Genomic DNA, 16,979 nt, shown 5'->3' on the forward strand with positions numbered 1-16,979 from the left:
TACTCTTGCCTGGAAAATCCCGTGGACGGAGGAGCCTGGTAGGCTGCAGTCCATGGGGTCACAAAGAGTCGGACATGACTGAATGATTTAGCAGCAGCAGTAGATGATAGCTAGCATTTTCTTAGCAGTAAAGTACTTTAAAGTATGTACATTGTTTTAAAGTATATAGCTCTTATACACTGAATAAGCTACAATATAGTATAAACATGACTTTTATATGCACTAGGAAACCAAAAAAAAAAAAAAAAAATCAGAGGCATTGAACCCTCCACTCTGTATATGATGGTGAACAACCAGTAGTAACTCAAACAGTATTCAACCAGTAGTAACTCAAAGAATTTCTAAAGGAATAAGCATGCAATTTGAAGATATGTTAACTAGTCCCAATCTATATGTAAATTAATTTACTTAAATATCTTAAAGTTCCCATTTTGAGAAGCAGGGCCTGAAATAGGAGTTCTTGTGTTAAGCGATTTTTTTGGCAGAATATTGTTAAGAGAAGGGGGTTGAAAGAAACAGAATAGAATGGGAGGTGGGGGAGTTGAGCCCGAATGTGGTCTCAGCTGGAGATTAGCTTCAGTCTGGTTGCACAGGGAAGCTCTGGAACAGTATTTTCCAGAAGTAGATCATTTCAGAATAATAGGCTTAAGTGAGGTAGCAAAGCTGCTTTGTTTTTGGATGACAAGCTGACTCATTGAGCTGACAAAACATGGGACAGTCTGAGCAACTCTACAGGAAGGTGCTATCAGAACTCTGAGATTTCAAGTTATGAAATTAACACATCATACTTTAAAAAATAGATCATAAAATAAGAAGAGAATCTTGGTTGTAACAGGATTGCCAATAGCTAAAGGAAATGCGATATCCACAGAAACAGATAGTCATCATGTAAACACAGAACCAAAAAAGATAAGTCAGGGTCGAAGTTGGCAATGTCCATTCAACAGTGTTGAGAGAGAAAAGGTGCCCTGTCCTACGAACATAGCCAATTAGACCCCATAGCTGTTACATACCTGTGATGAAGATGGTTGCATCTAGCTACCAAATCTGATGATAGCAGTTATTAAAATCATCTTGCCACCTCCCCTCTCTCTGTTTCCTTGCCTAGGAGCAGCCTTCTTTTCACATAAGGGTTTCTTCAGGAGCTTCCATCCAGACAGAATTCATTTACCAGCAGAAAAAACCAATCCTCAGAATTCTCATTATAAATTACATACCGGCATTCTAATCTGTGTGTCAGTCTCCTGTAACTTGGGTTAACAGTAGTCTCACAAGATTTGTTCAACTCTAAATCCAGCCATATACTTCACTACTCTAAAAGCATTATTGAGAAAAAGGAAAAGGGAGACAGGAAAATATTTAATTGGTTCATACAATTGTGGGAGTTGGCAAGTCTGAAATCTATACAGAAGGCCAACAGACTGGAAATTCTGGCAGGGTTTCTATGTTCCAGTCTTGAGGCAGAATTGTTTCTTCTTTAGGAAACCTCAGTGTTGCCCTTAAGACCTTCAACTGATTGGATGAGGCCCACCTACATTATCAAGGGTAACTTCCTTTACTTAAAGTCAACTGATTAGAAATGTTAATCACAGCTACGAAATACCTTCACAGCTACATTTAGGCGAATGTTTGATCAAACAACTGAGCACCATTGTCTAGCCAAATTGACACAAAGTGAACCTTCACAATGACATATTCACTAAATTTTAATGACTGTTTTACAGACCATTAGGGACTGTGGCAAGAAGTGTGACAATCGCCATCAGTACCACCTTGCACTGAAGGTCCCTGTAAAGCGACAGTGCAGTAGAGTAAAAGCCCAGTCACTAGTACTGTACCGTGAAGACCCTGACCAGTTGGCTGGTTCCCTAAGGGATATCGCCAGACAGGAAACGCAAGGATGAGGATGCTGGGCATAGGAGGAAGAGGGGCAACAGAGGGCCAGCGTTTGGGGAAGATCAGCCTAAAGAGAGAGGGCAGAGCACATTCCACTTTAAAGGCAGGAGAAGTGAGGTAAGTTTGTAGAAAAGGGCAGAGGTGCACATTGACTCCAGACAAAAGAAAAGAAGCTCAAGACTTACCCCTCCAAGACACTTCCCTACTTCATCATATTGAAAGGGTCAGTCTTGGAAAATAACCTTAAATGTGTTATTCAATCAGTATACATTTCAAATTCCAGAACTCTGTTTTTTCATATGGAAAATAGAATAATAGAAAAGAAGAAAATCATGTTCATCAGAGAAGATAAAGAGAAACTAGCCAAAGGATTATGTCCCTGGAAATTTATTTTTTGATAGGACTGTATTTTTATTTGAGGTTGGATTTTTGATGGAGTGTTTCTGATGTATGGGTGCAGGTGGGTTTAATCCCTTCAGCATTATTTCCCATTTTAAATCAAGAGCCCAGCCTTCCAGAGGCTTGGCATGGTCAGGTCTACAGTTCCACTTGCTTCCCATTTCACTTTGAGCCAAGAATGGACTGTGGGGCCTGTCCCCTTTCACTATGAATTCCATATTTGACTACTTAACCATAACTTGACTACAAGGGTAATGGAACCCACCAGGCCTATTTTGAAATCTTCCAGGCAGGAACTTCTGGGTTCACTTGCTCCCCACATCTCAAAAGTTCATGAAGTCACAGTTCCCTGGGTCAACTGCCCCTGGGAGAAGGAAAGAGATAGTACTTAAATTGAGTTTGAAGTTGATGTTTTAAATTGAGAATAAATGGGGGTTTGGGGGAGAGGTGGGGGAGAGGTGGAGGAAAGGGCCTTTTTTCCTAACACTTTATTTTGAATATTTTTAAACAAACAGAAAAACTGAGAGAATGACACATTAAACACCCATATACTCACCACCTTGATGCTATGTTTGCTTCATCTCATGTCTAACCTTCTATTTATCCCTGTATCATTTATCAATTTATCTTATTTTTTGGATGTAATTCAGAGTAAGCAGCAAACATCAGTATGCATTACTCCTCAACACTCCACCATGCATAACATTAACTAGATTGAACTGAGTTTTAGCAATCAGAAGAAACAAGAAAGCTTTGGAATTCACCCAAGGTATCATTAATGGATGCAAAAGATACTCAGTAGAGCATGGTTGAAGGCAATGATTGTAGAAAAGTAAAATCCCTGGGAGGAAAAGCTTAAATATAAGTGTAGTTTATGATGTTACTTGTTTCTTCCTTTGAAGAACATTCCTTTAATGTTTATCTGTAGTCATTACATGCAGGTATCTCAGTACTGCACTGGTGTTTCACTGGTATAATGTGGATATTCATCAAGATTTTTATTTGTTTGTATGTTAAATTTTCATTATTAAAGTTTATTTCTACCATGAATTTATTCAGTAGCAATATATGTAGACTAATTGTCCAGGCAAACAGATGTATAATACCTGTATGCATGTATGTATATATACATGCATATTATATATATGTATGCTGCTGCTAAGTTGCTTCAGTCGTGTCCGACTCTGTGCGACCCCAGAGATGGCAGCCCACCAGGCTCCCCCATCCCTGGGATTCTCCAGGCAAGAACACTGGAGTGGGTTGCCATTTCCTTCTCCAATATATATATGTATATGTATATGTATATGTGTATGTATATACTTAAGTTCAGTTCAGTCTCTCAGTCGTGTCCAACTCTTTGTGACCCCATGAATTGCAGCACGCCAGGCCTCCCTGTCCATCATGAACTCCGGGAGTTCACTCAAACTCACGTCCATTGAGTCAGTGATATACTTAGACATTAATTTAAGGAAGGAATGTAGTAGGTAATCTAACCCCCAGAATAATGGCTGGGCACTAAATATCTTAAATTAAAGCAATTTCCTCCCTATGACTCCCAAATAATATATGCCTTTTATGCTTTGCATTCTTTTACTTTAAACCTATCTATTTCCTTTTTTCCTTCTGTTCATTTCACATTACATACTTTATGGAAGATAGCCACTAATCACTTTAAACTATAAAATTTACTTTATGCTAAAATATCTCACAAGTTTGACAAATGGCAAGTAAAAATCAATTTTAACTTCTTGATCAAAGACAAATAACATACCTCTTTTTAATTTTCAGTAGTCTTGAATTCAGGTTCTTTTAAAAGTTGTCAGGAAGCCATTTGTTTCAAGAGGTAGCTTTAATCAAGGTAAAAGTAGTCCTTGTGCTAAGTTACTTCAGTCGTGTCCGACTCTTTGTGACCCCATGGACTGTAGCCTACCAGGCTCCTCTGTCTATGGAATTCTCCATGCAGGAATACTGGAATGGGTTGCCATTTCCTTCTCCCTTTGTTCCAGTAATAATAATTAGTACTATCTATTTGCGTGTGTGCTCAGTCACTTAGTTGTGTCCAACTCTTTGCTACCCCATGGACTGTAGCCTGCCAGGCTGCTCTGTACATAGGATTTTCCAGGCAAGAATACTGGAATGGGTTGCTATTTCCTTTTACAGGGATCAAACCCCAGTCTCTTGCACTGCAGGCAGATTCTTCACCAACTGAGCTACCAGGGAACTGCCCTCACTATCAATTTTGTGTCTACTAAAAACATGTACTACACTGAGTTGCTTACTATGTGCCAGATACTGTGCCAGGTGCTGGAGTGAATAAGATGGACTCATAAAGCTGAAAATATAGTATGGGATTATTTGAATTACTGTTAACTGTAATTGAGACAAATATTAACAAAAATGGGGAGAAGTATTTTGAGCGGATAAAACAAGGAAAGCCTTTACCTAGTTTGGAAGAATGGTGCAGGGTGGGGAGTGATCAAGGCTTTCTTAAGGAAATGATGTTTTATCTGAAACTTGACAGATGAATACTGAAGTGGTTTGCCATTCCCTTCTCCAGTAGACCACATTCTGTGAGATCTCTCCACCATGACACGTCCATCTTGGGTTGCCCCACGGGCAGAAAAGGAAAGATATAAGCATCTGAATACAGAGTTCCAAAGAATAGCAAGAAGAGATAAGAAAGCCTTCTTCAGCGATCAATGCAAAGAAATAGACGAAAACAACAGAATGGGAAAGACTAGAGATCTCTTCAAGAAAATTAGTGATACCAAGGGGACATTTCATGCAAAGATGGGCTCGATAAAAGACAGAAATGGTATGGACCTAACAGAAGCAGAAGATATTAAGAAGAGGTGGCAAGAATACACAGAACTGTACAAAAAAGATCTTCACAACCCAGATAATCACAATGGTGTGATCACTGACCTAGAGCCAGACATCCTGGAATGTGAAATCAAGTGGGCCTTAGAAAGCATCACTACGAACAAAGCTAGTGGAGGTGATGGAGTCCAGTTGAGCTATTTCAAATCCTGAAAGATGATGCTGTAGAAGTGCTGCACTCAATATGCCAGCAAATCTGGCAAACTCACCAGTGGCCACAGGACTGGAAAAGTTCAGTTTTTATTCCAATCCCAAAGAAAGGCAATGCCAAAGAATGCTCAAACTACCGCACAATTGCACTCATTTCACATGCTAGTAAAGTAATGCTCAAAATTCTCCAAGCCAGGCTTCAGCAATATGTAAACTGTGAACTTCCAGATGTTCAAGTTGGTTTTAGAAAAGGCAGAGGGACCAGAGATCAAATTATCAACATCCGCTGGATCATGGAAAAAGCAAGAGAGTTCCAGAAAAACATCTATTTCTGCTTTATTGACTATGCCAAAGCTTTTGACTGTGTGTATCACAATAAACTGTGGGAAATTCTTCAAGAGATGGGAATACCAGACCACCTGATCTGCCTCTTGAGAAATCTGTATGCAGGTCAGAAAGCAACAGTTAGAACTGGACATGGAACAAAGACTGGTTCCAAATAGGAAAAGGAGTACGTCAAGGCTGTATATTGTCACCCTGATTATTTAACTTATACACAGAGTACATCATGAGAAACGCTGGACTGGAAGAAGCACAAGCTGGAATCAAGATTGCCGAGAGAAATATCAATAACCTCAGATAGGCAGATGACACCACCCTTATGGCAGAAAGTGAAGAGGAACTCAAAAGCCTCTTGATAAAAGTGAAAGAGGAGAGTGAAAAAGTTGGCTTAAAGCTCAACATTCAGAAAACGAAGATCATGGCATCTGGTCCCACCACTTCATGGGAAATAGATGGGGAAACAGTGGAAACAGTTTCAGACTTTATCTTTCTGGGCTCCAAAATCACTGCAGATGGTGACTGCAGCCATGAAATTAAAAGACACTTACTCCTTGGAAGGAAAGTTATGACCAACCTAGATCAGATCAGATCAGATCAGTCGCTCAGTCGTGTCCGACTCTTTTCGACCCCATGAATCGCAGCACTCCAGGCCTCCCTGTCCATCACCAACTCCCGGAGCTCACTCAGACTCACGTCCATCGAGTCAGTGATGCCATCCAGCCATCTCATCCTCTGTCGTCCCCTTCTCCTCCTGCCCCCAATCCCTCCCAGCATCAGAGTCTTTTCCAATGAGTCAACTCTTCACATGAGGTGGCCAGAGTACTGGAGTTTCAGCTTTAGCATCAGTCCTTCCAATGAAATCCCAGGGCTGATCTCCTTCAGAATGGACTGGTTGGATCTCCTTGCAGTCCAAGGGACTCTCAAGAGTCTTCTCCAACACCACAGTTCAAAAGCATCAATTCTTCAACACTCAGCTTTCTTCACAGTCCAACTCTCACATTCATACATGACCACAGGAAAAACCATAGCCTTGACTAGACGAACCTTTGTTGGCAAAGTAATGTCTCTGCTTTTCAATATGCTATCTAGGTTGGTCATAACTTTCCTTCCAAGGAGTAAGCGTCTTTTAATTTCATGGCTGCAGTCACCATCTGCTGTGATTTTGGAGCCCAGAAAAATAAAGTCTGACACTGTTTCCACTGTTTCCCCATCTATTTGCCATGAAGTGATGGGACTGGATGCCATGATCTTTGTTTTCTGAATGTTGAGCTTTAAGCCAACTTTTTCACTCTCCACTTTCACCTTCATCAAGAGGCTTTTGAGTTCCTCTTCACTTTCTGCCATAAGGGTGGTGTCATCTGCCTATCTGAGGTTATTGATATTTGTCCCAGCAATCTTGATTCCAGCTTGTGTTTCTTCCAGTCCAGCGTTTCTCACGATGTACTCTGCATATGAGTTAAATAAGCAGGGTGACAATATACAGCCTTGATGAACTCCTTTTCCTATTTGGAACCAGTCTGTTGTTCCATGTCCAGTTCTAACTGTTGCTTCCTGACCTGCATACAGGTTTCTCAAGAGGCAGATCAGGTGTTCTGGTATTCCCATCCAACCTAGATAGCATATTCAAAAGCAGAGACATTACTTTGCCAACAAAGGTTTGTCTAGTCAAGGCTATGGTTTTTCCAGGGGTCATGTATGGATGTGAGAGTTGGACTGTGAAGAAGGCTGAGCCCCGAAGACTTGATGCTTTTGAACTGTGGTGTTGGAGAAGACTCTTGAGAGTCCCTTGGACTGCAAGGAGATCCAACCAGTCCATTCTGAAGGAGATAAGCCCTGGGATTTCTTTGGAAGGACTGATGCTAAAGCTGAAACTCCAGCACTTTGGCCACCTCATGTGAAGAGTTGACTCATTGGAAAAGACTCTGATGCTGGGAGGGATTGGGGGCAGGAGGAGAAGGGGACGACAGAGGATGAGATGGCTGGATGGCATCACTGACTCGATGGACGTGAGTCTGAGTGAACTCCGGGAGTTGGTGATGGACAGGGAGGCCTGGAGTGCTGCGATTCATGGGATCGCAAGGAGTCGGACACAACTGAGTAACTGAACTGAACTGATAGATGAATAGGAGTGATTCAGGCAGAAAAAGAGAGAAAGAGCATTATTTTTTTTAATGTTTATTTATTTATTTGGTTGTGCCAGATCTCAGTTGCAGCACATACCATCTTCGTTGCAGTATGTGGGTAATTTTTTTTTTTTTAAGTTGCAGTATAAGGGATCTTTACTGGCAGCATGTGAACTGGTAATTACAGCATGTGGGATCTAGTTCCCTGACCAGGGATTGAACCCAGGATCCCTGCATTGGGAACTCAGAGTCTTAGCCACTGGATCACCAGGGAAATCCTGAGAAAGAGCATTCTATGCAAAGAAAACAATACAGTGTCACCTACAAAAGAACGAGTTCTGCTTCGAGAGCGTGTTCATAAGTCCAATTTGTTCAACAAAGTTAGCCTAGGTACCCAGCTAACACAATCGGCTATATGGTACTGTACTATAATAAGTTTATAAAACTTTTCACACAAATAATACATAAAAAACAAGCAAACCTAAACACAAAAAATAAAACATTTTTAATCTTACAATACAGTACTGAGAGAGTCAACCCCTAGGCAGGTTGATCAGATGTCCCGGGATCCCCAAGGAGAGAGGGGTCTGGAATACTCCAGGAAGAGGAAAGGACAAACTTTTTTTCCTTTACATTCCTTAGTCTTAGTCACATAAAACGTTTTTATCTTTAAGCCTGGAACTGATGATTATACAACAAACAACTAAGTTTAAACTCTGTACTAAGGATTATATAACAACAATGTATCCTGCTTGAGGACAGTTTCTCCTTCCTGAAAACCTTCTGGCTAATTCTGTTATCTTAAAATGTAAACTATGGGAGTGGGTCTAGTAAGATCTTTACAACCTCCAGACATTCTTTTGATTCATTGTAATGCAAAGAGTCAAACAGGACTCAGCAACTGAACTGAAACTGAATAACTAATTAAACGGTATATAACTCCATTGCTAACACTAGCAAGGGGGTACTCTTTCTGCCCCCTTCTGATGTCTGTGTCAGAAACTTTCTCTATCCCTTTTATACTTTCATAAAACTTTATTACACAAAAGCTCTGAGCAGCCAAGCCTCATCTTTGGCCCCAGATTGAATTCTTCTCCTCTGGAGGCCAAGAATCCCGGTGTCTTTCGTGGTCCAGCAACAACCTTTCAGTACCTTGAAAAGTACAGTAGTATGGTACAGTGGCTAGCACACAGGGGCTGGCATCTAATGAATAGGCAAGAAGAGTTACTGACTGGAGAAGGGAGAGGAGGTGGGAAATGGTGAGCTGAAGGATGGTCAACAACATGAGACGGAGGGTAAGCTACAATTTCACTCATGCCTGACCCTGATGACACAGATTCTGTTTCCTTGCTGAATTCAGTTCTATCTACCCTCTTGAAAAAAATGATCCACTGATGTCTGGGTAGTAGCTTTATTTTATTTTATTTTTTTCTCATCATAGTAGCACTGGATTTTATCTGAACAGCTGCTGTAACCTTCATGTACCATTCTGCATTCAAGACCTGTGCCTCAAAAACTAACTGTGCTGGACTTCCCTGGTGGTCCAGTGGTTAAGAATTCACCTTCCAATGCAGAGAACATGGGTTCAATCCCTGGTCCGGGAAGATTCCACATGCCACATGGGTCAACTAAGCCCTAGCACCACAACTACTGAGCCTGTGTGCTGCAACTACTGAAGCCCATGCCCTGGAGCCCACAAGAGCCCACAAGGCAACAAGAGAAGCTGCTGCAATGAGAAGCCTACATGCTAAGTTGCTTCAGTCGTGTTTGACTCTGTGTGACCCATGGACTGTAACCCCCCTGGCTCCTCTGTCTATGGCATTCTCCAGGCAAGAATACTGGAGTGGGTTGCCATACCCTTCTCCAGGGGATCTTTCTGACTCAGGCAGGTGGATTCTTTACCACTAGTGCCACCAATGAGAAGCCTACACACTGCAATTAGAGAATAGCCTCTGCCTGTGGGCAGCAACAAAGACCCAGCACAGCCAAAAATAAATATACAAATATTTTTTTAAAAACCTATTATTCTCTGTCTCTGGACCGCTTATTAAAAATAAAAACAACAACAAAAAAACTAACAGTGCCTCCTCAAATATAAAATCCCCTTGTCATTTCTTGTGTCATGAATCCCTTCAGTTCTTTGGTTACTTCTTCTTTCTCTTATCTCCCTTCGTCCTTTCTCTGGGCCTCCAATTCCATCAGGTCTTCATTACTAAGTTCCATGTTCACATCTTTGAAAGTTCAAAATTTGAAGGTTACATATAGGGGGTTTATGTATTTAAAAAATGCTTTGATCAGGAAAGACTTAACTAAAATTTAGACAATATTCTTGGAGATTTGGAGCCTTAGGGTGCAAAAGGTAGCTAGAAAAACAAGCAGGAGCTGGTTTGCACAGTCTTGTGGGCAACGTTAAGAATTTTGGTATTCACTCATTCATTGATGGGCAGCCACAGAAGGGTTTTAAATAAAATTAGGGATGGTTTTGACCAGACTTGTGTTCTTAGATGATCACTCTAGCTATCATGTGGAAAATGGTGCTTTCATTAGATTATACTTTTGGCTAAGTGTAACACAGACTCACAATAACAATGGCATAAGTAAGGTGAAGTGGGAGCTGGAATTGGATGATGCTCCTAAAAATCTTTAGGAACCCAGGCTCCATCTATCTTCTTCTTCTATCATCCCTACATTATTGCCCTTACCAGCATTGTCCAAGTTTGTTCTGCACCAAAGCCAGATCTCAACCAGCAAGAAAGGCAGCTGGAAATTCTATATGTCACTGCCATTTTGTTTCTTTAGCAAGAACTTAGTCCAATGGCCACATCCAGCTCAATGGAGTTTGGGAAAGTGAGTTTTTTTCCCCTAGATGGCTCCATGCCCAGATAAGAAGTCTATTACTTTAGAAGAAAAGGAATGGATGTTGGAAGACAACTGGCAGTTTTTGCCACTGATGAATAAGAGATGGTCAAGAGAGGAAACAGGGTGACTAGCACAGGGGCAACTGTAAAAGTCCAGATGGGATATGATGGTGAGTTGGTCTAGCATAGTAAAGTAGAGACAGAAAGAAATGAAGGGATCTAGAAAATGTGTAGGAGTATAGAGTCAATAGCTTCCCTAGTGGCTCAGATAGTAAAGAATCTGCCAACAATACAGAAAACCTGGGTTCAGTCCCTGGATTGGGATGATCCCTTGGAGTGGCTGGAATGGCTACCCACTCCAGTATTCTTGCCTGGAGAGTTCTATGGACAGAGAAGCCAGGCAGGCGACAGTCCATGAGGTCACAAAGAGTTGAACACGATTGAAGTGACAGCAGCAGCAGCATAGAATCAATAGGACTTAGGTATAAGAGTTAAAGGAGAAGGAAATGTAAAGGATAACGTTCAAGTTTCTAAAATGAACAACCAGTTAATGGCATCATTAACTGAGATGGGAAAGGCTGGAAATCTATAGATTTCTGTAGGACAATCATAAATTCAGTTTTGAGATTCTTGTCAGATATTCAAGTATAAATATTGTCTTGGCCAGGTGTTGGAAAATGGTGACCTATAGGACAAATTTGGCTCACTGTGTGTTTTTTTTAAAAAATTATAATTTTATTGTGATAAAATATAGGTAACAACATTTACCATTTTATCCATCTTTAAATATACAATTTATTGGCATTAATTACATTCACTATGTCATGCAAACATTTCCACTCTCTATTTCCAAAGCCTTTTCCTTACCCCAGCAGAAACTCTGTGCGTGCTAAGTTGCTTCAGTCGTATCCAACTCTTGCGACCCTATGGACTGTAGACTGCCAGGCTCCTCTGTCCATAGGATTCTCCAGTATTCTCATGAATACTGAATTGGGTTGTCATGCTCTTCTCCAGAGAATCTTCACAGCCCAGGGATCGAACTTGAGTCTCTTGGGTCTCCTACATTGGCAGGTGGATTCTTTACTACTAGCACCATCTGGGAAGCAACAGAAACTCTGTAACCATTAAACAATAGCTCCCCATTCCACTTTCCCCTCAGCCCCTGGTAACTTCTAATCTACTTTCTATCTCCATAAACTTGCCTATTCTACATATTTCAAATAATTGGAACCATGCAATATTTGTCCTTTTGTGTCTGGTTTATTTCACTTAGCATAATATTTTCAAGGTTCACCCATGTTGTAGTGGGTATCAGAACTTCATTCCGTTGTAGCATGGAGCCCTCCAAGAGCAATGTAAAATGGATTTAAAAAGTGATAACTCTGCAAACCAGCAAATAAGTGGAACTGGAAAAGAATGTAGAGAATAGGGGAGAAGAAATAAATTCTGAATTTGAGCAATTTAAACTATTTGTATAGAATAAGCAAGGGGCTATTCAGTTCAGTTCAGTTGAGTTGCTCAGTCGTGTCCAACTTCTTGCGACCCCATGAATCACAGCACGCCAGGCCTCCCTGTCCATCACCAACTCCCAGAGTTCACTCAGACTCACGTCCATTGAGTCCGTGATGCCATCCAGCCATCTCATCCTCTCTCATCCCCTTCTCCTCTTGCCTCCAATCCCTCCCAGCATCAGTCTTTTCCAATGAGTCAACTCTTCACATGAGGTGGCCAAAGTACTGGAGTTTCAGCTTTAGCATCAGTCCTTCCAAAGAAATCCCAGGGCTGATCTCCTTCAGAATGGACTGCTTGGATCTCCTTGCAGTCCAAGGGACTCTCAAGAGTCTTCTCCAACACCACAGTTCAAAAGCATCAATTCTTCAGTGTTCAGCCTTCTTCACAGTCCAACTCTCACATCCATACATGACTACTGGAAAAACCATAGCCTTGACTAGACAAACCTTTGTTGGCAAAGTAATGTCTCTGCTTTTGAATATGCTATCTAGGTTGGTCATAACTTTCCTTCCAAGGAGTAAGCGTCTTTTAATTTCATGGCTGCAGTCACCATCTGCTGTGATTTTGGAGCCCAAAAAAATAAAGTCTGACACTGTTTCCACTGTTTGCCCATCTATTTCCCATGAAGTGATGGGCCAGATGCCATGATCTTCATTTTCTGAATGTTGAGCTGTAAGCCAACTTTTTCACTCTCCACTTTCACCTTCATCAAGAGGATTTTGAGTTCCTCTTCACTTTCTGCCATAAGGGTGGTGTCATCTGCATATCTGAGGTTATTGATATTTCTCCTGGCAATCTTGATTCCAGCTTGTGTTTCTTCCAGTCCAGCGTTTCTCATGATGTACTCTGCATATAAGCAGGTACAAAATGAAGGGGTGCATATTTTAACAACACTAAATGAAAACTCCATAACATTTTCAGATCATGTTTCCACATTAAAACATCTACTGAGGGAGGGAGAGGGCAAGTTTGTGCAGTCAGAACTGGGATTCCTGATACATGCTATGACTATCCCACTACAGGTATCAAAACCTAAAATACCCTGACACCTTCTCATTTCAATTAAAGAAATATGGATTCAGTATTCCTCACAATATTCTGGCCTGGGCAAAATTATCAAACCATTATGAGTAGATGTGATTCTAGACCTTGAAATTGCTTACCCTAGGCTTATTGTCTCTGAGGATAGAAAAAGTGTGCAACAGGGAAAGAAAAAAGACAAAATCTTTGTTATAACTTAAGGAGATTTCATCTCTGCCCTGCTATCCTGGGTTCTAAGAGATTTAATTATGGCAGGCATTACTGGGAAGTAGAAGTGGAAAACAAAACCAATGGACATTGAGTGTGTGTTAAGATAGTCTTCCTAGGAACTGGTGGAATCAGCTAGTTCAAGATAGAGTCCAGGCAGCTGGGAGATATGTTGACAGCACTTAAGGTGCAATGCATCCTAAGACAGCCAGCTTCTGCCAGTAATAAGACCCAGCAAAATAGGCATTTTTCTGTGTCGGGACTTTCAACTTTAAGGGATCCAATATGTTATTCTCTTCGTTTCTCAAGGATTCTCTATTCCTTATCAGTTCCTGGAAAACAGGAACAAGCAGAGCTGCACGCAGTTCTCAGAACTGAGATCATGAGAAAGGGCACCTGCTTGGATTCCTTTCAGGGACTCCCTTCAGTGACCAAAATTTTACTTAAAGGTAATCTATTCTGTTTTGCCCGTCTTACTCAGGATATGGAATGCTTTCTGGCCCTTTAAAGATTGTTATTTGCTTGGCTTTGTTTTTGCTCATTTTTTTTTACTGCCTAAAGCTGTCTTGTATGAAGATATATAAACATGCATTTCTGCAAATAAAGAACCCTTGTTTCACTCGAGACTTGGGTCCCCTGCGTCCCTCTTCTCATCGACTCCGGTCCCCAGGTCCCAGTCTACAAAGACCATGACATTTCTGGACCTAGTTGAGTGTGGTTTCCATTTTATAATATGAATGATAGAACTCTTCTCTATACTTTTAAGGATTCTTTTAGAAGCCATTTGGCCCTATTTCTATACTAGACCAGATCCTGACTCTCTTAAAATCTCTTCAGTAACAGATTATGAAAGATGAAGTACCTGGGGCATGATTTTATTTCAGCTTTTAGGGCTAATCTTAGTAAATTTTGCCTTGATAATTCTGGATTTTTAAAATTTTCTGCTGCTGAAAATTAGGATGGATTTTTCTTCCTCGTTTTCAGAAACTATATAAATAGGGTAGCAATGCCAATTGTAAAGTTGTCACCAACATCAGGTGTCAAGTGTTTTGAATTTCTTTTTTTAATAAAGACCTTATTTTTATTTGTTTAATTTACTTTTTTGTTTTAACTTCAGGATAATTACTTTACAATATTGTGATGGTTTTTTCCATATATCAACATGAATTGGCCATAGGTATACATGTGCCTCCCCCATCCTGAAACCCCACTCCCACCCTATCCCTCCAGGTTGTCACAGAGCACTGGCTTTGAGTGCCCTGCATCATACAGAAAACTCCCACTGGCTATCTATTTTATATATGGTAATGTATATGTTTCAATGCTATTCTCTCAAATCATCCCACCTTCTCCTACCACTGAGTACAAAAGTCTGTTCTTTGTGTCTCTGTCTCCTTTGCTTCCCTACACATAGGATCGTCGGTACTATCTTTATAGTTTTGAATTTCTTAGATAAAATATTTGAAAATAAATAATATCTTATTTAACACAACCAATAAACTATTTTAAATGGAAAAAATAACAATTCCTTTGTAAGGCTGAATAATATTTCATCCTATGTACATACCACATTTTGTTTATCCATTCACCTGTTGATAAACACTTAGGTTGTTTCCACTTTTTTTCTATTCTGAGTAATGCTGTAATAACTTTGGCAAACAAGTATCTGTTTGAGTCCCTGTTTCCAATTCCTTTGGGTATTATACCTAAGCGTGGAATTGCTGGGTCAAATAGTAATTCTATGATTAACTTTCTGAGGAACCACCAAACTGTTTTCATAGTGGCTGCACTATTTTACACTCCAATCTTGAGAGTACAAGGGTTCCAATTTCTCCGTATTCTCTCCAGCATTTTTTATTTTTGTTTTTTAAATTATTATATCCATTCTCCACACAAAAGACTGAAATGTTGCCATTTGCAACAGCATGGATAGACTCAGAGGGTATTGTGTTACTTGATATAAGTCAGATAGAGAAGGACAAATACTGTATGATATCACTTACATGTAGAATCTAAAAAATAAACTAGTGAATATAACAAAAAAGAAGCAGGCTCACAGACATAAAGAACAAACTATGATGGTTCCCAGTGAGGAAGGGGAAGTGGAGGACAAGACAGGAGCAGGGGTTAAGAAATACAAACTATTATATAATAAACAAGCTACAAGGATATATTGTGCAACATAGGGAATATAGCTAGTATTTTGTAGTAACTATTAGTGGAATTTAACTTTTAAACATTTTGAATCACTATGATGTACACTTTTAACTTATGTTATATTGTACACCAACTATATTTCAATTTTAAAAACAAAAAATAAATCATTATAGCCATTCTAGTGAGTATGAAATTATATCTCACTTCTGGCTTTTATTTACATTTCCTTTATTGACTAAGGATGTTGAGGAGTATCTTTTCATGTACTTATTGGTGATTTGTAGATTTTCTTTGCAGAGCTTTTTATTCAAATTTTTGATGCATTTTTAACTGGGTTGTTTGTCTTTTTGAGGACGAGTTTTAACTTTTTAATATGTTCAAAATATTATACTCTTATTGGCTATGATTTTCAAATATTTTCTACCATTTTTAGGTACTCTTCACCCTCTCTTAAGAGTATCATTTAATAAACAAAGGTTTTCAATTTTGATGAAGCTCAATTGATCAGTTTCTTCTTTTCTTGGTTGTGCTTTTGGTGTCTTATCTAAGAATCTATTGCCAAATCCAAGGTCATAAATCTTTCCCCCTATGCATTCTTCTAAGAGTTTTAGGATTTTTAGCTCTTTTATTTAGATCATTGATCATTTTCAGTTAATTTTTGTATATGATGTGAGGCAGGAGTCCAGATTCATTCTTTTTTATGGGGAAATCTGATTTTCCTGGCACCATTTATTGGAGATAATTTCTTCCCCCATTCAAAGGACTTGACATCTTTGTCAAAAATCAATTGGCCATATTTGTAAGGTTTATTTCTGGGATCTCAGCTCTGTTCCATTGCTCTATATGTCTATACATAAGCCAGTACCATTTTGTTTTGAGTGCTGTAGCTTTGTAGTAAGTTTTGAAGTCAGGAAGTTGAGTCCTATAACTTGATACTTCTTCAAGATTGTTCTGGATATTTTGGGACCCTTAGAATGCCATATGAATTTGAAAATCAACTTTTCCATTTCTTCCATTTCTACACAAAGAAAAGCTGGAATTTTTATAGGAATTGTGTTGAATCTGTAGACCACTTTGGATAGTATTGACATCTTAAAATATTAAATTTTCTAATCCATGAACACGAGATATCTTTCCATTTATTTAGATTTTCCTTAATTTCTTTCAGCAATGCTTTTTAAGTGTCAATGTACAAGTCTTACCTCTCCTTGGTTAAATTTATTCCTAGGTATTTTATACTTTTGGATGCTATTACAAATGAAACTGTTTTCTTAATTTCCTTATGAGAATTTTCATTGCCCGTGTTTAGAAACACAACTTGTCAGTGTGTATATGTGTGTTGATTTTGTAACTTGTAACTTTGCTGAATTAATTTATTATATCTAGTAGCTTTTTTATAGATTCTTTGGGATTT

General features: G+C 39.5%; 1 pseudogene; it reads left to right on the plus strand.

Annotated features, from left to right (window-relative positions):
* Positions 1-1,900: 1,900 nt before the first annotated feature.
* Positions 1,901-14,265, plus strand: LOC109555113 (tripartite motif-containing protein 60-like; annotated as a pseudogene).
* Positions 14,266-16,979: the final 2,714 nt, after the last annotated feature.

This window comes from Bos indicus, chromosome X (assembly GCF_029378745.1).
Source record: "Bos indicus isolate NIAB-ARS_2022 breed Sahiwal x Tharparkar chromosome X, NIAB-ARS_B.indTharparkar_mat_pri_1.0, whole genome shotgun sequence".
Taxonomy (NCBI): domain Eukaryota; kingdom Metazoa; phylum Chordata; class Mammalia; order Artiodactyla; family Bovidae; genus Bos; species Bos indicus.